Source organism: Photinus pyralis, unplaced genomic scaffold (assembly GCF_008802855.1).
Source record: "Photinus pyralis isolate 1611_PpyrPB1 unplaced genomic scaffold, Ppyr1.3 Ppyr1.4_LG2, whole genome shotgun sequence".
NCBI classification, from domain to species: Eukaryota; Metazoa; Arthropoda; class Insecta; order Coleoptera; family Lampyridae; genus Photinus; species Photinus pyralis.
Window position 1 is genome coordinate 28,542,596 of NW_022170403.1, and position 19,997 is coordinate 28,562,592.

The following is a 19,997-nucleotide window of genomic DNA, read 5'->3' on the forward strand; positions in this document are numbered from 1 at the left end:
CCATCGAAGAGGAAGGTGGTTCTGAAAGTTTTGAAGAAAAGGTCAGTAAAGTAGTGGTAGAAAAGGTCAGTAAAGTAATGGAAGAAAAGGTCAATAAAGCAATACAGTCACTGTCAAAGAAACGTGAACCACGATGTTGGAATTGCGGCGAGATTGGACACGTTCGCCGCAACTGCCAAAAACCAATACAGCAGTCGGAAAACTAAGAAAGGTCGACAGGAAGGGGCTATCGTCGACCTGCAGAAACAAAGCCCCGATCTTCACTGTAAACATTACGTCGTCTGGAAAAGTTCTGAGTCTGTACATCGACGGCCGAGTTAATGGAGAAGACAGATCCTTGCTGGTAGACACAGGTGCAACAAGAACTATTGCAAGACCAGAGTTATTGAAGAATCATGCTCGGATCTCATCTTCGACCGTGCAGTTAAAAACAGCAACTGGTGAAAGAATAAGAACGCACGGAGAAATACAAATGTCTGTCACCATCGGAAAGACCACCATCAATCACCAGGTGCTAATTGCTGATATTTCTGATCAATTCATCTTGGGGATGGATCTTCTTAAGAAACTCGGAGCTGTGTTAGACGTGAAAAAGGGCGTGTTAAAGGTCGGCGATGAAGAACTCCCTTTCCATGAAGACAAAGAAGATGTCATCCGCCTGTTAACCACTCATGATGTCATTATACCCGGACTTAGTGAAAAAATTATAATGACCACTTTAGATGGATATTGTCGCCAGGGAAGCCTACGGATAGTCGAAGCACTAAACCAAAAGGAATTTCTAGTGGCTAGGGCTCTGGTAAAAGTTCAAAATGACGTTCCGATTCGAATTATGAATTTGAAAGATAGTCCTGTTAAGCTAAGCAAACGAACTGTAGTTGGACAGTGTGTGCCCATCTCGGCTATTCGCTCTGTGAGATCGGAAAATCTATCTAAAGGAAAGTATCCAAGAGAGCTGATAGATTTGGTCATTAAAAACACTCCAGATTTGGACAATAGACAACGACAAAAGGTGAAAAATATGCTTGTGGAATTTCGGGATGTGTTCGCGGTAAACGACCAGGACAAGGGCAAGACAAGCATAGTCACCCATAAAATAAATACTGGCAATTCCCAACCGATTAGACAACAGCCAAGGCGACTCCCCTTGGCTAAACGAGACGAAGCTGAGGAGATTATCAGAGACATGAGAAAACAAGGTGTCATCGAGCCATCGAATAGTCCTTGGTCATCACCGATAGTGCTTGTAAAGAAGAAGGATGGCTCCACAAGATTTTGCGTTGACTACCGTCTGTTAAATTCGGTCACCAAGAAAGATAGCTATCCACTGCCAAGAATAGACGACACCTTGGACACTTTATCTGGAGCCCAATGGTTTTCCACACTCGATCTAAAGAGTGGTTATTGGCAAGTGGGGATGGAATCGACAGACCGAGAGAAGACCGCGTTTTCTATAGGCTCTGGACTTTGGCAATTCACAGTAATGCCTTTCGGATTGTGTAATGCCCCCGCAACGTTTGAGAGACTTATGGAGGCAGTTCTAAGGGGACTAACGTGGCAGACATGTCTGGTATATTTGGATGATGTATTGTCGTAGGAAAAACTTTTGAAGAACACCTAAAGAACCTGAGAGAGGTGTTTGGACGATTACGAGAGGCCAATTTAAAACTAAGTCCCAAGAAATGCTTTATGTTCCAAAAAGAAGTTAAATATTTGGGGCACATCGTATCTCGTGATGGTGTTACAGCTGACCCAGAGAAGATTATAGCGATTCAAGAGTGGCCGATTCCTGAGAACAAGCACGAGATTCGAAGTTTCCTCGGTTTGTGCACCTATATAGACGATTCGTGAAAGGATTTGCCAACATTGCTAAACCATTAATAAAGTTGACAGAAGAGGGCAATGAGTACGAATGGAGTGAAGACTGTCAAAGAGCTTTCGAACATCTCCGGCAGGCTCTTACTAGCGCACCTATCCTTGGCTACCCCAGAAATGAAGGAAAGTTTGTGCTAGATACCGATTCCAGTAACACCGCCATTGGAGCTGTTCTCTCTCAATTGCAAGACGGACAGGAAAGAGTCATTGCCTATTTCAGCAAAGTACTGTCGAAACCCGAGAGGAATTATTGTGTGACTAGGCGAGAGCTCCTGGGTGTGGTAAAGGCATGCGAACATTTCCATAAGTACCTTTACGGCCGCAAGTTCCTGATAAGGACAGATCATGCAGCGCTAAAGTGGCTCTTGCAGTTCCGAAACCCAGAAGGACAGGTGGCAAGATGGTTAGAACGTCTTCAGGAATATGACTACGACATTGAACACAGGGCTGGAAAAGTTCACAATAATGCAGACGCTTTGTCAAGAAGACCGTGCAAGGACAACTGCACACATTGTTCTAAAATAGAAGACAAGATTGGCCATCTGCGACGAACAACTGTAGAGAGTGAGGAGTGGAAGCCAAGCGAAATCAAAACGGCCCAAGAAAACGACCCAAGTTTAAAAACTGTTCTGAATTGGATGCGCCACGGACAAAGACCAGACTGGCAAGACATTAGTGCCACAAGTCCTGAAGTAAAGAGTTATTGGGGCCAATGGGATAGCCTGACTCTGAAAGACAACCTGTTGTATAGGACCCTTGAAAGTGAAGATGGCACCGAATCGACGCTGCAATTAGTAGTACCTAGGAGCAAAGTGTCGGAAGTATTGCGAAAATTGCATGACGGCGCTTCCGGAGGACACTTTGGTATTACGAAAACGTTGCAAAGGGTACGTGAGCGATTCTATTGGGTCAACCGTAAAGAAGATGTCCGGCGATGGTGTCAAAAATGTGAGTTATGTGCTACTGGAAACGGAACAGTTTCCAAGAAGAAGGCACCCATGAGGCAGTATAACGTTGGTAGTCCGATGGAACGAGTTGCTATCGATATCGCAGGACCGTTTCCCGAGACAGATAGCGGAAATAAATATATCCTAGTCGCTATGGATTATTTCACAAAGTGGACTGAAGCTTACGCCATTCCAAACCAAGAGGCAGCAACAGTTGCAGAAGTGTTGGTAAAGGAGTTCTTTACACGTTTTGGTGTTCCTATAGAAATCCATTCAGACCAAGGAAGGAACTTTGAATCGGCTTTGTTCCAAGATGTTTGTCGATTGGTAGGAGCCAATAAAACCAGAACAACGCCTTTGCATCCTCAGTCAGACGGAATGGTGGAGAGAATGAATCGAACGATGGGTAAATATCTTTCAAAAGTCGTGGCAGAACATCAGAAAAATTGGGACCAGTACCTCCACCTGTTCCTTATGGCATATCGATCAGCCGTCAACGAGACCACGGGTCAGACTCCTGCCTGCCTTATGTTGGGTCGTGAACTACGCCTTCCATGTGATCTCGAGTTTGGGCGTAAACCCCATGAAGAATATGTCGCAGGTGAAAATTATGTTGACCAACTAAAGGCGAAGATGAACGATATTCACGACTTGGCTAGAAGTCATATTCAGATTGCCAGCGATCGCATGAAAAATCAATACAACCTCCGCTCGGCCAATGAAACTTTTGAAGCTGGAGATCTGGTATGGCTGCACAATCCACAGAGACGAAGAGGTCTTTCTCCCAAGCTACAAAGACAATGGGAAGGTCCGTATGAGGTGATCAAGAAAATAAATGACGTGATATATCGTATCAGAATGAACCACCGGAAACCGAAAGTTGTCCACATTAATCGACTCGCACGATATGCCGGATTCAACAACAACGAAGACGTTAGAGGTATTCGAGAAGAGGAACGCAGCTTTGGGATCGAGCCAAACTTTAACGATTTTATGTCAAATTACGCCCAGCGGAAGAAAGCTCGATTTGGCGTTACTCAGGAAATTTGTCAAAATATTTTTGAGCTTCTGGTTAACGTTTCCATCGCCCATTGTGTCGCCGAAGACCTTCGCATGGGTAGAGGTATAGCTTCCGTATTCCGGAAAAGATTTGGAAGAATGGACGAGTTGTTAAAGCAAAGACCACGAGTGGGTAAAGTACTGCGCTTGGAAGATAGTCAACGCTCTTTGTTCTACTTGGTTTCAAAGAAAACGTCAGAAGGCAAACCCACCTATGAAAACCTCTGGTCTGCTTTAAAAAGCTTAAAGAAACTCATGGCATACTATGACATAAATAGCTTGGCGATCCCGAAGATTGGATGTGGTTTAGATGGGTTGGACTGGAAAATAGTGCGAACCATGATCGAAGTGATTTTTAGAAACACTAGCGTTCGAATTACAGTATGCTGCTTCAACCCACAGGGGACGACCCTCCGCAAAACTGTGGACTGTTACTTTTTCAAGAAAGGTGTTTGTCGAGCAGGCTCTGACTGCAGATTCCGACACGAGGCATTAAAAAGTAATACTAACGCAGTTTCTGAACGAGACGTCCAGAATTAAGAAGGGGGCAGTGTAACGGAAATGCTCCAGACATGACGTCGCCTTTGGCGCTCTGGAATTTTCTACGCGCGCGATAGTGGAATTTGTAGGAATATTCGAGAATGTACGCGGATGTTCGGGACTTACATTGCTTGCGTGTATAAATGGTTGCGGACCGAACATCGCGCTAGTCTACTACCGAACGAGTACGTAAACATCGAGCACGGAAAGATAAATTGCGAAGTGTGAGTGATATAAATAATCGATATAAATTGTACGGATTTTATAGTGTTTTAGTTCTGTTTAATAAATATTGATATAAATCGAACCCGAAATTATAATTCACGTTACAATACCAATACTTACTATCCTATAATGCCTAACGTAAGAAAACAATAAGCATATGGAAATAACAGGTATTTAAAAAAAAAGGCGAATCACAAATGTAAATGAGTATATTTACATCCATATGAGTATCATCAAATCATTTTTATAACTTAACATCTTAGTTTTTACTTACTTCCAAATATGGTGGTCGTATTCTATGGCAACAACATAAAAACATCAAGATCGTAAATTATACTCAGAGATTTGTATCAGTATTTTGACGAAAAGTAAAACGACAATTTTGCACATAGACAGGACTGATTTATTACATAAATTACGCATGTATCTGAATAGGACTGCATTTACCATAGGATCGGCTACAAGCTGTTCATGTAAACCGCATAATTTATACTCCTTATTCGCGAGTTTTATGTTATTACCCAACTGTAACATACAGAACAAGGTGAATGCGCAACTTTAGTTTGTAAAAATTTACCGTATACTATATGTAAATTTTATACAAGATTGTCAAAAGGACTACACGTTTTATGAACGGTTTCGTAAGGTCCCTAGCAATTACTACGAACTCGTCGGCTCGACCTTTTTCACTTAAATCCGCAAAAAAGTGTTTGCTATACAGGGTGTTTTTTGGGAGCTTTAGTTAAACGTTTCTGGGAAAGTAAAATACGTAGGTTTTTGAAAATTTGTACTTAGGAGTTACTCTGAAGGCCGAATCGATGTAAAATATTTTCAAAATGTCCGCACTTCCGGAAACACCGGAAGTAGATAGTAATTCCGTTATTTTAAATGGCAACCCCTATTTTTTATTGCATTTTTGGATTCTACGTGAAATTTCAGTTCTTTTGATACCCATATGTCGATATCTGCCATTTATGGTTTTTAAGTTATTTTGACTTTAAGAAAAAAAAATGGCGGATGCAGATGGTACCTTGATAATTGATTACTTGAAAAAGGGTTATAGTCATGGCAACCCATTTTTATCAGTGCATAGAGAATGAATAGGGCTTTCTTTTAGTGTACTTAAAAAAAAGTTAAGTTGCGTACAACCGCACCTATGGAGATCCAAATTGAAGAAACTTCAAAATCCATAAACTCAGTTTTTTTAAATGGAATGACCATGTTCTTAATATTGCATGAGATAGAGAATCGAAATTGGCATATTTTGATATTACATGTTCCTATAGCTATCTTTAACAGTTTCTGATTTATTCCCATTTCATTGAATTGATCTCGGAATTGATGCCATTTTTTTTTCGCATTTTCTTTTTAGTAGTTGGCCATGATTTTATAACAATCGAATTTTAAACAAATCAAGGAATGGATTCTTTAATACCATTGATTCTAGTTCTAGTCTAAATAATTCATTAATAAATAACTCATTTATTAAGGATATAGGACAGAAAATTTTTGAAAAATCTAAACAGAGTCGTTCAACTGAATTTCTTAAACAACGTATAAGTCTACAAATTAAGAGAGGTAATGCGATATCTGTTCTAGCAACAATTCCATACCAAAAATGTTTCAACGAAGTTTTTTATATTTTGCATTGAATTTATTTTGTTAATCTTGCATTTGCAATTCAATTCATTTTCTTAAATATTCTCTTCTAGAGCTTTGTATCACTTGTGCTTCAACGGTTTGTAGTGCATTAGGGGTACAAAATTTCCAAAATTCATACAATTTCGTTCCGGTTTTCGAATGAATGTACGGAAAGCACGCGCCGCGATTCTGCCCATTTCACCATAAATAACAATTAAATTCCAAAATAGGTGAAACCACTGCGAGTCATTTTTCGATTTTTGAAAAACTTATGTTAACCTATAACAGTGGGTGATGGATTAGTGTCACTAGATTTGTTTAAAATTCAATTGTTATAGAATCATGGCCGACTACTAAAAAGAAAATCCTAAAAAAATAGTGTCAATTCAATAAAATGGGAATAAGTCAGAAACTGTTAAAGATAGCTATAGGAACATGTATTGTCAAAATATGCCCATTTCGATTCTCTATCTCATGGAATAGTAAGAACATGGTCATTCCATTTAAAAAAACTGAGTTTTTAGTCTTTGAAGTTTCATAAATTTGGATATCCATAGGGGCGGTCGTACGCAACTTAACTTTTTTTTAAGTGCACTAAAAGAAAGCCCTATTCATTCTCTATGCACTGATAAAAATAGGTTGCCATGACTACAACCGTTTGCAAGTAATCAATTATCAAGGTACCATCTGCATCCGCCATTTCTTTTCTTAAAGTCAAAATAACTTAAAAACCATAAATGGTAGATATCGACATATGGGTATCAATAAAAGTGAAATTTCACGTAGAATCCAAAAATGCAATAAAAAATAGGGGTTGTCATTTAAAATAACGAAGTTACTATCTACTTCCGGTGTTTCCGGAAGTGCGACCATTTTGACAATATTTTACATCGATTCGGCTTTCAGAGTAACTCCTAAGTACAATTTTTCAAAAACCTACCTATTTTACTTTCCCAGAAACTGTTAACTAAAGCTCCCAAAAAAACACCCTGTATAGTTTACAAACACCTCCCTTAAATTGCGTTTAGTCCAAGGATAATTGCATTTGCTATACTTTAATTGCCATGAATCAAAATTGATTTTTGTTTATGTACGATTTTTAGGTTGACTTATTAAATACGTGAGCCATTGGCTTTCTATAAATGACTAAACATTTGCCGCCGGATTTATGCGATATAATGAGAAATATCCTGGTGTGCTCCACAATTAAGTACATACTCGTATAGTATTCACGTAACGTTTCTAACACAAAAGCATGTTCGCTGAATTTTTTGTAGTTTCCAATTAGTGGTTACATTGAAATTCATCAGCATCGGTAAGCGTGTAGTTTGTTTTTTCATGGAATTTGGGAATATACGAATTGAAGTTGTTGTGACCAATCATTACAAGCGGGTCGTGTTGGTAACCAAACCTTAGCAAATGATTTTCTGTATAACAATCGGTATAGTCCCTCTAGAATATTGTATGTAAACAGAGAGAGGACATCGAAAGGGAAATTATACCTATACTGTTCATGAAAATTTTACCTATGGAACAAAGATAACGGTTTGTATTCCGAGAGTTTTCAGTTTTTTCCTTAATTTCACGCACTCATGGTTGCGAAAGTCTAACTTTTGGATAAGAACCTCTTTGCGCTTCTTCTACAAAGCGACGTTAAATAAACAATAAACACAAGCGAACCTTGCTAAGCTTCCGATACTCAAAGAGAATGACCTCCATTTACCACCAACGGAAAATCTGCAATTTTTAATTGTGTTTTTTTTTAAATTAAAAGAAAACGTCCCTCCCTCACGCGAGTGCTTATATTTGAAACAGTTACTGCGCTGCGTGTCTAATCGATCGGATCTACAGGGTGATTCCTATAGTACCTGCCACCGTTTGGGAGCGTATAGGGGGTGCCTAGGGGAGTATTTTGATATAGGACACTTGGGGTCGGAAATCTAAAATAAGGGCGCCAGAACCAAATTTATCTTCTGGAATTTCACGCCTGTATGTAGGCAACCCAACCGACCGACGTTTCGCGCGGAGCGATGCAGAGCGAGTTAGCGCGAGGAAGCGACATGGGAGGGAAGGAGGGAAAACGACAGTCAAAAGCAATAACGTTTACAAGTGTTCAACGTGGCCACCGTTGTTCTCAATGCACTTCCTACATCTAGCCAACTATTATTATACTATTGCCATAGTGTTTATTCACTTGATACGCGTCGTTGCAGACGGGATTTCGTGGGTTTAAACAAAATTCTGATCAAGTGTCAGCCACACATCGCCGCCTGAGATCGCTCCGTGTGCACCGCCGGCCGGTTGGGTTGCCTACCTACAGGCGCGAAATTCCAGAAGGTAAATTTGGCTCTGGCACCCTTATTTTAGATTTCCGACCCCAAGTGTCCTATATCAAAATACTCCCCTACGCACCACCTACACGCTCCCAAACGGTGGCAGGTACTATAGGAATCACCCTGTATAGGCAGTCTCGTACGGGAAAGTATCTATTAGGAGATCACTTACCGTACTTCTTACTAAAATAACTACTTACTTGTGGAATACAAACAAAGAGGGTTGTATATCGTCGATGAATACAGAAAACGGTGTATGCAGAATTCTACAGTAAAGAATAACAAGTTAAAAAAGTAATCGCACACGATTTACAAAACGCGCATTCATTTCCCATTTGTAAGATGCAACTTCTGTTGAAAATTCGTAAAATTCCGGTCACAAATAAGAAAGTTAGTACCTAAATCTTTGACGTTCTACTTCAATGTCAGTTACCTACAAGAAGAATCCTATACCCTAACATTTTAGAAGAATTGGTTTACAAATAACGAATGCGGGTCTGGGCATGAGAAATAATTGTTTTAGGTATATGTACGTGTTTTTAGTTGGAACAGATTGCGCAAGCGCAAAACAAATTTTTTGATTCGGCATCAGATTTACCTTTATTCGAGGTGCCTATTTAAGTAAAAAAATGGATTGCGCAAATACAAAAGTTATCGTGGACAACTGCACACTGACAGACAGACGGACGCATAGACAGACGGATACAAACAAACGGGCAGACAGACACACAGCAATACAAAATTATAAACGCTCTCGAGGATCGTTAATAAACGGCACAAGTGTTAAATTATGGTACATGAAAAAAATTGATTTTTTAGCATAGCTTGTTTCGTAAGCGGCACAGAAATAATTCCTTCCTTAGTGCAAACCTCGACACTATAACGAACCAAATAGCATCATAGCATTATACCATGGTCATAGCCGATGGTTTTTTTAAATTTTTGTGGAAAATGCGCTAAAAACGATATATTTTTTCAACGGGTAAAAGTATTATACATACAGTAGGTACCTATTCGTTTCAAATTAAGCCGGCACTATTCCTAACTTTCTTAATATTGTAGAGTTTAGTTTTTCGTCTGTCATTTGACTTTTGGCGTGTACCTCGTTATTCCCTATTTTTACGTTTTTATAATAATACATCAAGAAACGGTTAAAAAAAACTTTTGGCCATTTCTCTGGTGTTTAATCGGTAAATTGTAACAAATTTTAATGCAATTGTGAAATTAAAAATGTGTTGGTTTATAGGCATTTGCTAGCTTAAAATTTTGTCATTTTTACATACGCATATAATATGACGCTGGTTAAATAAAATGCCACTGCACTTTTTCCTCTTCTCAAGCTTTAAATTCAATATATACTTAATTAACACGAATTGCCAGTTTCCCATATGAAATATATTGTAATAATTAATAAGGTTCGTTGTTTACTTACTTACGCAAGGTGTGGGTTATGTTACAATCAACGCGCAGACGTTGGTAATTATAACATTTCTTCTGCTTCCATAATTCACTAACAGACCACAAATTATTACTCTTCTTATTAAATAATCGCCTTTAGTTTTGAAACGGCCGTGGCGTATCACTTTTCTACATTCACAATTTGACAGATTAAAGTGGAGACATCTACCGGTGCGCATTATAACAGGTCGATTAACCCATTTGATTTAAAAAATAAGCGATACCCAAGTCTACGTGGTTCATACTATAAGTACATTTTTAAAAAGCACTTTTTTAGACTCCTGGCTCTTTGAAACGTAAAAATTTGATGAAATTTTCAAAATCGAAATGTGGAGTGATGTCAATAACCTCGGAATTTTTTATTGCTGAGGTTATAAATAGAATTAAAGACAAAACAATTCATTCGTCATGCTGACAATTTATTTCACTTTCGACTTGGCTGTTCTAGTTTAAAAAATCGAGAATAAGCTCCTAATTAGCAGCAAAATTTGTAGTTCGATTTCCAAGTCGTTTCCCAATGGTTGACTGTATTGCATCTACTCCAATCCAACCCAACAAAGCACCAAGATAGGACTAGGTGTGTACAAAGCTCATCAAAAGTTGTATATTCACACTGGTCCATAATCTAGCAGAAGAAGCTTTTTTTTATTTACAAATCTATTCAAATAGATTTTTGCAAATCAAGTCCTTCAACCACTCTTTGCTGACCTTTGACTTTCCCGGGACACCCAAGCTGCACAATATCAAAAACTCGAGGCCGATTGCTCACCATATTTTCAAAATATTTCAGAAATTACTGGCACAGCAGATATTATGTTCCTCAACAAATATCAAGCCTTAATTGTGCGGGAGGTAGCGTCAAATTTTAGAGGTGATTTTGGCACGATTTCTATGAGTGGATAATGGTAGTTGGTACACGTTGAGTGATGAAAATTGATATCATCTGGCGCGCTACATCGCAGCCATCACTCTCACCCGTAATGATTTTGTAAAAATCCGGCGACTGCGCATAGGATCCGATGCAAACTGCCAAAAGATCTCAAAGTGGACCTTAAATCGCACCACAATTCCCATACCTATAGGACACTAGATGACCCGACGGACGTTGTCCTCTTTCTTTATAGCTATGAATACCCAATCATTTCAGACTGGAATAAATAATAACAATAAATGATTTCAAAAAATTCGCTGTGGTTAGCACAGGTAGTACCGGCACCACCTGCGCATGCGCGATTCTGCCCTTTTATGTCTAAGAATATGTGTAGCAAATTTGGTTTAAATCGGTTCAACCGTTTAGCCGGAAGAGATTTTAACACACTTGCCTCAAAATCTCCCCCATAAAATAATAAAAAATTAACGCACTCACTACTAGTTGCTTTTGGCGATTCAGAGCAAGCAACGTACCTTTTTTGCGCCAAATGCCGTAATTTGAAAGCAATTATTGTATTTCTGGATATGAGTCAAAAAATGTATAGAATCTGGACCGTTTCCGGAAACCAAGGAATGTAGTGGCCCTGATGGCGGTACCAATGGCGTCAATTTCACTTGGCCCCTGGCGCAACATAATCCCAGGGCTTCAGTTTTAATCTTAAAGGCCTTGCAATGTGGACACACAAAGTTCTTTGGTCTAATAGCAACGATTTACTGTAAACTGTAATCGATTGCTACGTTATAATTAAATGCAGCTCGATAGGAATTAAAGGGGACATTTCTGCGTTGATTATATCGATTCCGTTAACTTCGTTTCGCGCTTCGCTTTGCTCGTCAGTTTGACTTCGTATATGTGTTTGACTTGTAGGAATACGAATTCCAGGGGCGGACTGGCTCGAGGGGGGCGGGTGGCGATTGCCACCTGGCCTGTAGATCATAATGGCCCGTTGGAAATTTATAAGTATGTGCTGTATTTAGTTTCTTGCACTATTATAATAAATTATTAACACGTTTCTCTAATTGGGGTTGATGTTAGGTTGTTAAAAAATGTTGTAGCCCAATCTTGGAACTGATTGAAATTATGGATTCTACAGGCTACATTCTATAAGAAAACTTTTTTCCGGGTCAATCTGAGACAATTTTTTTTTCGAGGCTCAAAAAAAAGCAGTGTATAACCTTCCTTTTTTACCAAAGTTCGACTAGACCAAAATTTCTCGGGAAAACACTTTTTCTTATTAATTTGGGTGCGTAGAATCCAAATCAATTCGTACTTTTTCGATCAGACTTCTCACTCAAAAGTTATAGACTAGAAACCAATTTCGAAAGAAAATTCAAAGGGCGGTAACTTTTGAACTAGTAGCCCAATTTTGGAACTGTTTGAAATTATGGATTCTACAGGCCACATTCTATAAAAAAAATGTTTTCCGGGTCGGTCTGAGAAAATTTTTTTTTCGGAGCTCAAAAAAAGGCAGTGTATAACCTTCCTTCTTTACCAAAAATCGACTGCACCAAAATTTCTCGGGAAAACACTTTTTCTTATTAATTTTGGTGCGTAGAATCCAAAACAAATCGTACTTTTTCGATCGGACGTCTCAATCAAAAGGTTTAATTATCAGCTGCAATTTAAAAAAAAACTGTATTGTAATTGATTTCCGAAAAAGGAGTACTAAAATGAAGCAAAAAAAATGTTTTTGTGGTGCACCGCAGAGCTACCCCCCCGCCACCTTCATTACTACACTAATACTTTAATGGCCCGTAACCTATGCAATTCCACCTGGCCCGTAAGTACCCAGTCCGCCCCTGACGAATTCTGTGACCTAAGTTGGTATACCATGTTGGTATGTCTAATTAATAGCATCTTGAAAAAAACTAAAATTCAACTGAAAGTAGAAAAAGACTCCCTAATGGCCGTATGCCTCGACAAATTTAAGCGGAGCTTAGTTTAAGCGTTGCTTAAAATCCATGACAACCGTTGTCGCAATAATCATTCCCTCGCTTAAATTTGTCGGTGCATACGGCCATTTGTGTTTCTGTATAACTATGTACACCATGTGTTTAGTCTATCAACATTCAACACTTACCAAAAATGGATATTAGGTATATCAAACTTTTAATATAAAAGGCGTGATTGCGGTGAAATAACCTCGAAACTTCTCAAAAAACTCACTGAAATCTTGATGAACTATCCGATCGAATTGACAGCACACTATGATATGAATAAATTAATTTTTTGACGGATATATTATGCCAATCCATGTAGCTGTTAAAACAATTGCCGTCGCAACGTCAAACGCGCGATGTTTAAATAGTCGTTAAGTTTTCTCCAATTTTCCAATTTTCTGGGCGATTTTCTTAGTTTTTTTTGCCGTAAAAACCTTCTACACAGAATTAGAAAACTTTAAAAAAAAAGATGAATGAAATCGGTAAAGTCGTTCTAAAGTTATTGCGTGACCAGACAAAACAGGGGTTCATTTTTATATATAGAGATTAATGTTTACAATTATATTTGATTTGTTGATTTCGCCTTGTGTAAAGTGTAATGTAACACATATTGTACCCGTGCCTATGGCCATTAGTAGCAGAGGCACGTTAATTTAAATTCAAAAAAATGTACAAAACAACAAATTTTTAATTTATATAGTTTGACGGAAATTATGTCATATGTACGTCGGAAACTAATTCAATGCCTTTCGGTCGGTATTATAAAGCATACTTAACTATACTATGCGATCAAAAATGAGTTGCGGTCGAGTTACCTTTGGAATTTTTGTATTTGTATTATTATTATATTTAGGTTGATATTTAACTTGAACTTCCAAAGGCGACTCGACAGCAACTCATTTTTGATCGCCCGTTACTAACAATGTTATTATAGTCCAGTCAAATTACCGTTTGAGCTGGATGTTGTCACTTCACTCAATGAAACCAAGCGTACCCGATGTAAAAAAATCCGCTGAATCCGAAAATCATAGCCTCCCTGGCCGGAAACGGTTGGAACATATTGTTATTAACAAAAAACGAAGAAAAAATGAGAAAATGTCGTGTTTTTTCGCATTTGACTACGAATATCTCGTTAACTATTGCTCTGAAGGAAAGAATGAATAGAAATCAATTTGCAAGAATCATCGGGACAATTATTGGAAAAGATTGTTTTAGGGTTTAACTATGTATAAAAAAAATATACGAAATATTATTAGCTACATTAGCTAGTATGACTCGCACCGCGTGCTTGAAGTTAGGTTAATATTTAATTTCAGCTGGCTAATCATTAAGTATTTATTGTGCTAATTCAGTATGAAAAAGTTCTTTGCAGTAACATCATTCTGTTTACAGAAAATTAATAAAAAATTGAATAAAATATATTTAAGTAAATTTAAAAATTTTAATTTGTGTAATAAAGTGTATTGGGTGTAAATGCGTCATTTCGTTTTAAACCAAAGCGGTAGGTACTTTGTATCTTCTAATCGAGAGCAATTATGAAACTTTTGTCTTGTCACACAAATGGACTATTAATAATTTCGGAGCAATACAAGATAAATGAGAAGTGTTTAATGCGGTTTAAGCAGAAAGTTAATTATCTTAAAGGATAACTTTATTATAGATAGTTGAATCTTACCTACTTTAATTTTTGTGGAGATTCTAACAATTCGCGCGTGTACTTGATACCTATTGGATGAATTATGGAATTCTTGTACAGTTGAGTATGTATTTCAGAGTAATAGTTATATTGTAACACAAGCATTGACTAATACCGGGGGTATTAGTCAATGACATAAGTTAGTTTTCTGAATATGAGTGTGTACTGTGTAGGTAACTATTTTTCTCGTATCGCATTAATATGTAGAAAATGTTGCTTAGAAAGTTTATTTCATAATTAGATCCAGATTCTATCAGTGATTCACCAACGGAATTTTGCCGTAAAGTTAGCTGCTGCAATCACTACCAAAACCGCGTCCAACCATCTCGTAATTTTATATTATCGATAAAGGTAATTGCCAAGACGAGAGCTGAATAAATGTACTAAATCGTATCAATCGATTTTCCTCAATTTTGCTTCGTGGTAAATTACGTATTTACCGTAAAAAATCAAAGAACAAAAGTTCATTCCCATTTCCAAGTTACTAATTTTTCCTTTCAACGTGCCGATAAAGAAATATTCGAGGGTACAAACGTGTTAGCAAAATACACTGTCCGAGTCGCAATGAGAGGGTTGGTCGTAAAAAAGCCACAAACCGTTATCATTAAGTCAACATCGAACATCGATTCAACTTTATTGAATCGACTAATAGCAATTTATTAAGGTCGTAATTAAATGTCTTCCGTATGTTACAAATCGATCCGGTGAGAAATGAACCCCCTAAACGCGAAAATCTTAACCCAATTTCCCTTTCCAAAATATTTAAAGCAGTTTCTTTTTTGTTAAATGTACTCCATGATTACAAGCAATAATAAATGGAAATGTTTTCCAACTAAATTGTATTATTACTTCACCCTCAACAAGAAAAAAATCAAATTATCTTATGTTTGCTCAATGGATTTGCATAAACATACCCCAATTTTCATACTAACACTTTTCATCTTTGCTTGAGCTTTATCAAGGCGAATTTAAATCTCCGGCTCGGAAACTACAAAAGAAAATTAATGCATGTATGAAACATGTGATGCGGTTACTAAAACTGAATAGGACACTACATTTACATAATTTTTAATATTAAATAAAATGGAAAATATCCTTTTCGTAGCAGTGACGTTCATATACGTGTTTGCAATTTTTTGTGACGTGATGGTGCAAATAGAGAAATCGCACATCAAATCAGCAACACGTGTTTCCGTTCCGGAACATACGATATTGGTTTCCGTTTTATAACGGTATATTCTTATTACATACGTACATTTTTTTCGCATTTGAAATACATTTAAAGAGGTAGGTGTATTTACGTATCGCCTTTGCTTGTATTGCTGTAGGTAAGGCAAAGGCGAACAGGCAAGTTGATTTTCCTGGGGACTTTTCAGTGTGTGCGTATACATTTAATAAATTTTAAATAATAAAATTACTGAAATATTCATGAGAAATATTGTTAATACACTGCGATTATATTGATAAACAAGCTTGTCGCTTTTATGAAATTTGAAGTTTCCTGCACAGTAGTTTCCTCTTATTTTTGCATTTTACCCTTAATACCAATTTGAAACGAAACTACAATTTAAAAAGATTCTTTAAAATTAAGCTATTTCAGTATAAATACAGAAAAATCAAATACACGAATATCATAAATGAAGTAATTGAAATTGTTTGTTAAATTTTATGATAAAGAAATCTATCTCTCCCTAGATTTCTCTCAAAATTGGCTTCATACTTTAATTCTCTTCGTTGCGAAATTAAGCGCCAAATGACCATACAATATCGAATAATAGGTATGTATACTCGTAGTATAGTGGTTTACGTTACGAATGTTTTTCCCCAACGATTCTTCAATAGGGAGTGGTTATGTTAGCAAAAATAACTGCCACAGCCACACCATCAAATTCTCTAAAGACCGCATTAGATATATTTAACATGTAAATTTGCCAGTTCCATTTTTCTACGTATATATAGAGAAACGAAGTAAGACCGGAACGCATTTTGGTGCCTACTCTTGGTAACGTAACTCCCAAGCGGAACATTTTGGACTGTTGGTTTATTTAGAAAATGTATTTATTTTGGTTCAAATACTCTGTATATGCACGACATGCATTTGTATTGTAGGTATATTTCACAAAATTGATTTAAAAGGGATGACTTTTTCGGAACTGCGTGTGAAACTGGTTCCCATTGTCTATGCCATCTTTTCTACCTTGCTTGACCACCACAGCTTAAAACTTATGAAAGGGATATTGTCAAATGACAAAACAAACCATTTAAGAGAATTTGTTGGTTTGATGAAATGCCCTTTGCACTTACATGTAAACGTCGTGCACATTTTGGTAACTGAAAGTGCTATTAGGGAGATGAAACGAATAAATGTCATGTCACGGTAGCAATCTGGATTCGAATATCACTTCCTTTGTTGACACTTATTGAGGAGGCGACATTCAACAAGTATGGGATTCGCATTAACGCATTTTAGGTACTCGAGTGGAATTTTCGTGATAATGTAATCAATATTAAATTGCAATTAAAATAGTGAGTCAAACTTGTGTTCACCCCTTTGTCACAAAAGTAACATCATCATAATGGATGGATATCTGCAGACAGCTAGATTGCCATTAATAACTTCGGATACTAAAAGAAAATAAATCCCAGTTTATCAGAAAACTAAATGTTAAAGGCAAATAAAATGATAATCATTTCTGTTAGTTCTTCCTTTGGCAAATCTCCCAATTTTGGATTTATTTACTATCCTTTTTAGGATACATCGATGTATATATATATAAAACCGTAATATATTTAAAGTACCACTAGTCCTTAAAGCGAAGGATGAATTATGATGTCGATTTGCAAATAAAAGAAACGGTATTCGGTTGAAAATCTGAAAACATGAATTGCTACGTTTTAATTCGCTGACAAACTTGGTAAAAGTAAAACGTAAGTAAGAAAACTATCACAGTCTCTTATAATGATTAAAAATACCAATTCCTACAACATTATTTTCTATCAAAGTGCGTTGGCGTGTAAATACCGTATTTCGTACAGCCGAAAGCAAAACGCACACGTGCTTTTATCATTATGTGGCATCCTGTCAAAAATACATGAAATCGAGACATTTCTAAAAATAAACAATATAGATATATTTCTTATATCCGAAACACACTTCACCAACAGGTCCTTTCTGAGGATCCCATATTATACATTCTATCACACAGAGCACCCTGACGGTACAGCGCACGGAGGTACCGCTATTCTAATAAGAAGCTCAATTGTACACCACGAATTAGAAAAGCACCAAGCAGCTTTTCTACAAGCAACTTCAATTCAAGTATGTAAACTACCAAACCCAATTGTAATATCAGTTGTCTACTGCCCACCTAGGCACAAAATTTCCAAAGAAGACCTAACACCATTCTTCCAGTCTCTTGGCAGTATTTTTATATGTGGCGGGGACTACAACTGTAAGCATACATACTGGGGGTCACGGTTAACTACCACCAGGGGTCGAGCTCTATACGAAGTGATAAGAGAAAGAAAGTATGGATATCTATCCACAGGGGAGCCTACATATTGGCCCACGGACCCGAATAAAGTCCCTGATCTACTGGACTTCTTCGTCACACACGGCATCTCTTCCAATTATACTAACATAGTTAGTAGCGTTGACCTATCATCTGATCACACACCAGTCATTGCTACAATTAGCACAACGATTATTAAAAGGCAACCTAGACCATCGCTGTACAACAGTAAAACGAACTGGGAAACATATAGAAGTCTTCTGCAACAGAAAATACAAACCAATATCAGCCTACATACCCAACATGAAATTGAGGAAGCCACCAACCATTTTATTACTACTGTGCAATATGCAGCCTGGCACTCAACGCCTAAATTAACAAAAGCGGTTCGTGAAGATGTAAATATCCCCAACGCAATACTTGATCTCATAAGGCAGAAGAGAAGGGCAAGATCGAAATGGCACAGGACGCGAAATCCTGCAGATAAAACGATCTGTAACAGACTAGCAAACACCATAAAGAACAAACTAAAATTGTTAAAACAAGAAACTTTTCAACACTACTTAACTTCACTGTCCAGTGCAGACAACAGCATCTGGAAAATCTCTAAAGCAAATAAAAGACCACAGGCTGTAAATCCACCGTTAAGAAAACCAAATAATGAATGGGCCAGAACAGATCAAGATAAGGCTGATCTATTCGCCGAGCACTTTGCTGAAGTCTTCACTCCTTATTCTGATGTGCCTGATATCGAGGTAGAAGCCTTCCTCCAGACGCCATTACAAATGTCGCTACCTGTTAAAAGCTTCACTTATACTGAAGTGCTTGAAGAAATACAGCATCTAAATATAAAGAAATCACCTGGATACGACCTAATTACGGCCAAGGTGCTTAGAGAATTGCCCAAAAGCAGCATAATTTTTCTAAGAAATCTGTTCAATTCCATCTTACGTCTTCACTACTGGCCATTATTGTTAAAATTCGCACAAGTCATTGTAATATTAAAACCTGGCAAACCTGCTGAAAGTGTTACATCGTACCGGCCAATAAGTTTACTGCCGCTATTGTCTAAACTCCTAGAGAAGCTTGTAATCAAAAGAATGTACGATTACGATATACTGGAACATTGTATACCAGACCACCAATTTGGTTTTAGGAAGTACCATTCTACGATACAACAATGCCATAGAGTTGTAAATATTATCAACACTGCTTTCGATTCCAAATCCTATTGTCCTGCAGTATTTATAGACATTAAACAAGCGTTTGATAAGGTATGGCATGATGGCCTTTTATACAAGCTAAAAAATATTCTGCCAAGTGAATACTACCTTCTATTCAAATCGTACCTGTCAAATCGATACTTCCAAATAAAATACGGCCAACAATATTCTGACCTCCGACCGATCAGCTCTGGAGTGCCTCAAGGAAGTGTCCTTGGGCCTTTACTATATATTTTATACACTGCAGATGTTCCTACAACACCATATACATATATATGTACCTTTGCTGATGACACAGTCCTTCTCTCCAGCCATACCAATCCTAATACAGCATCCTTACAACTACAAAACCATTTATCAAACCTACAGACCTGGCTAAACAAATGGCGAATAAAAGTAAATGAAGCAAAAAGCACTCAGATAAACTTTACCCTAAACCGCACTGAATGTCCACAAGTGTATCTGAATAATATTCCTATCCCTCAAGGAAATGAAGCCCGCTATCTAGGTCTTCATTTGGACAGACGACTCACATGGAAAACTCATATACTGAAAAAACGAAAAGAAATAGACCTGCGAATTAAGAAAATGTACTGGTCGCTTGGCAGAAATTCCTG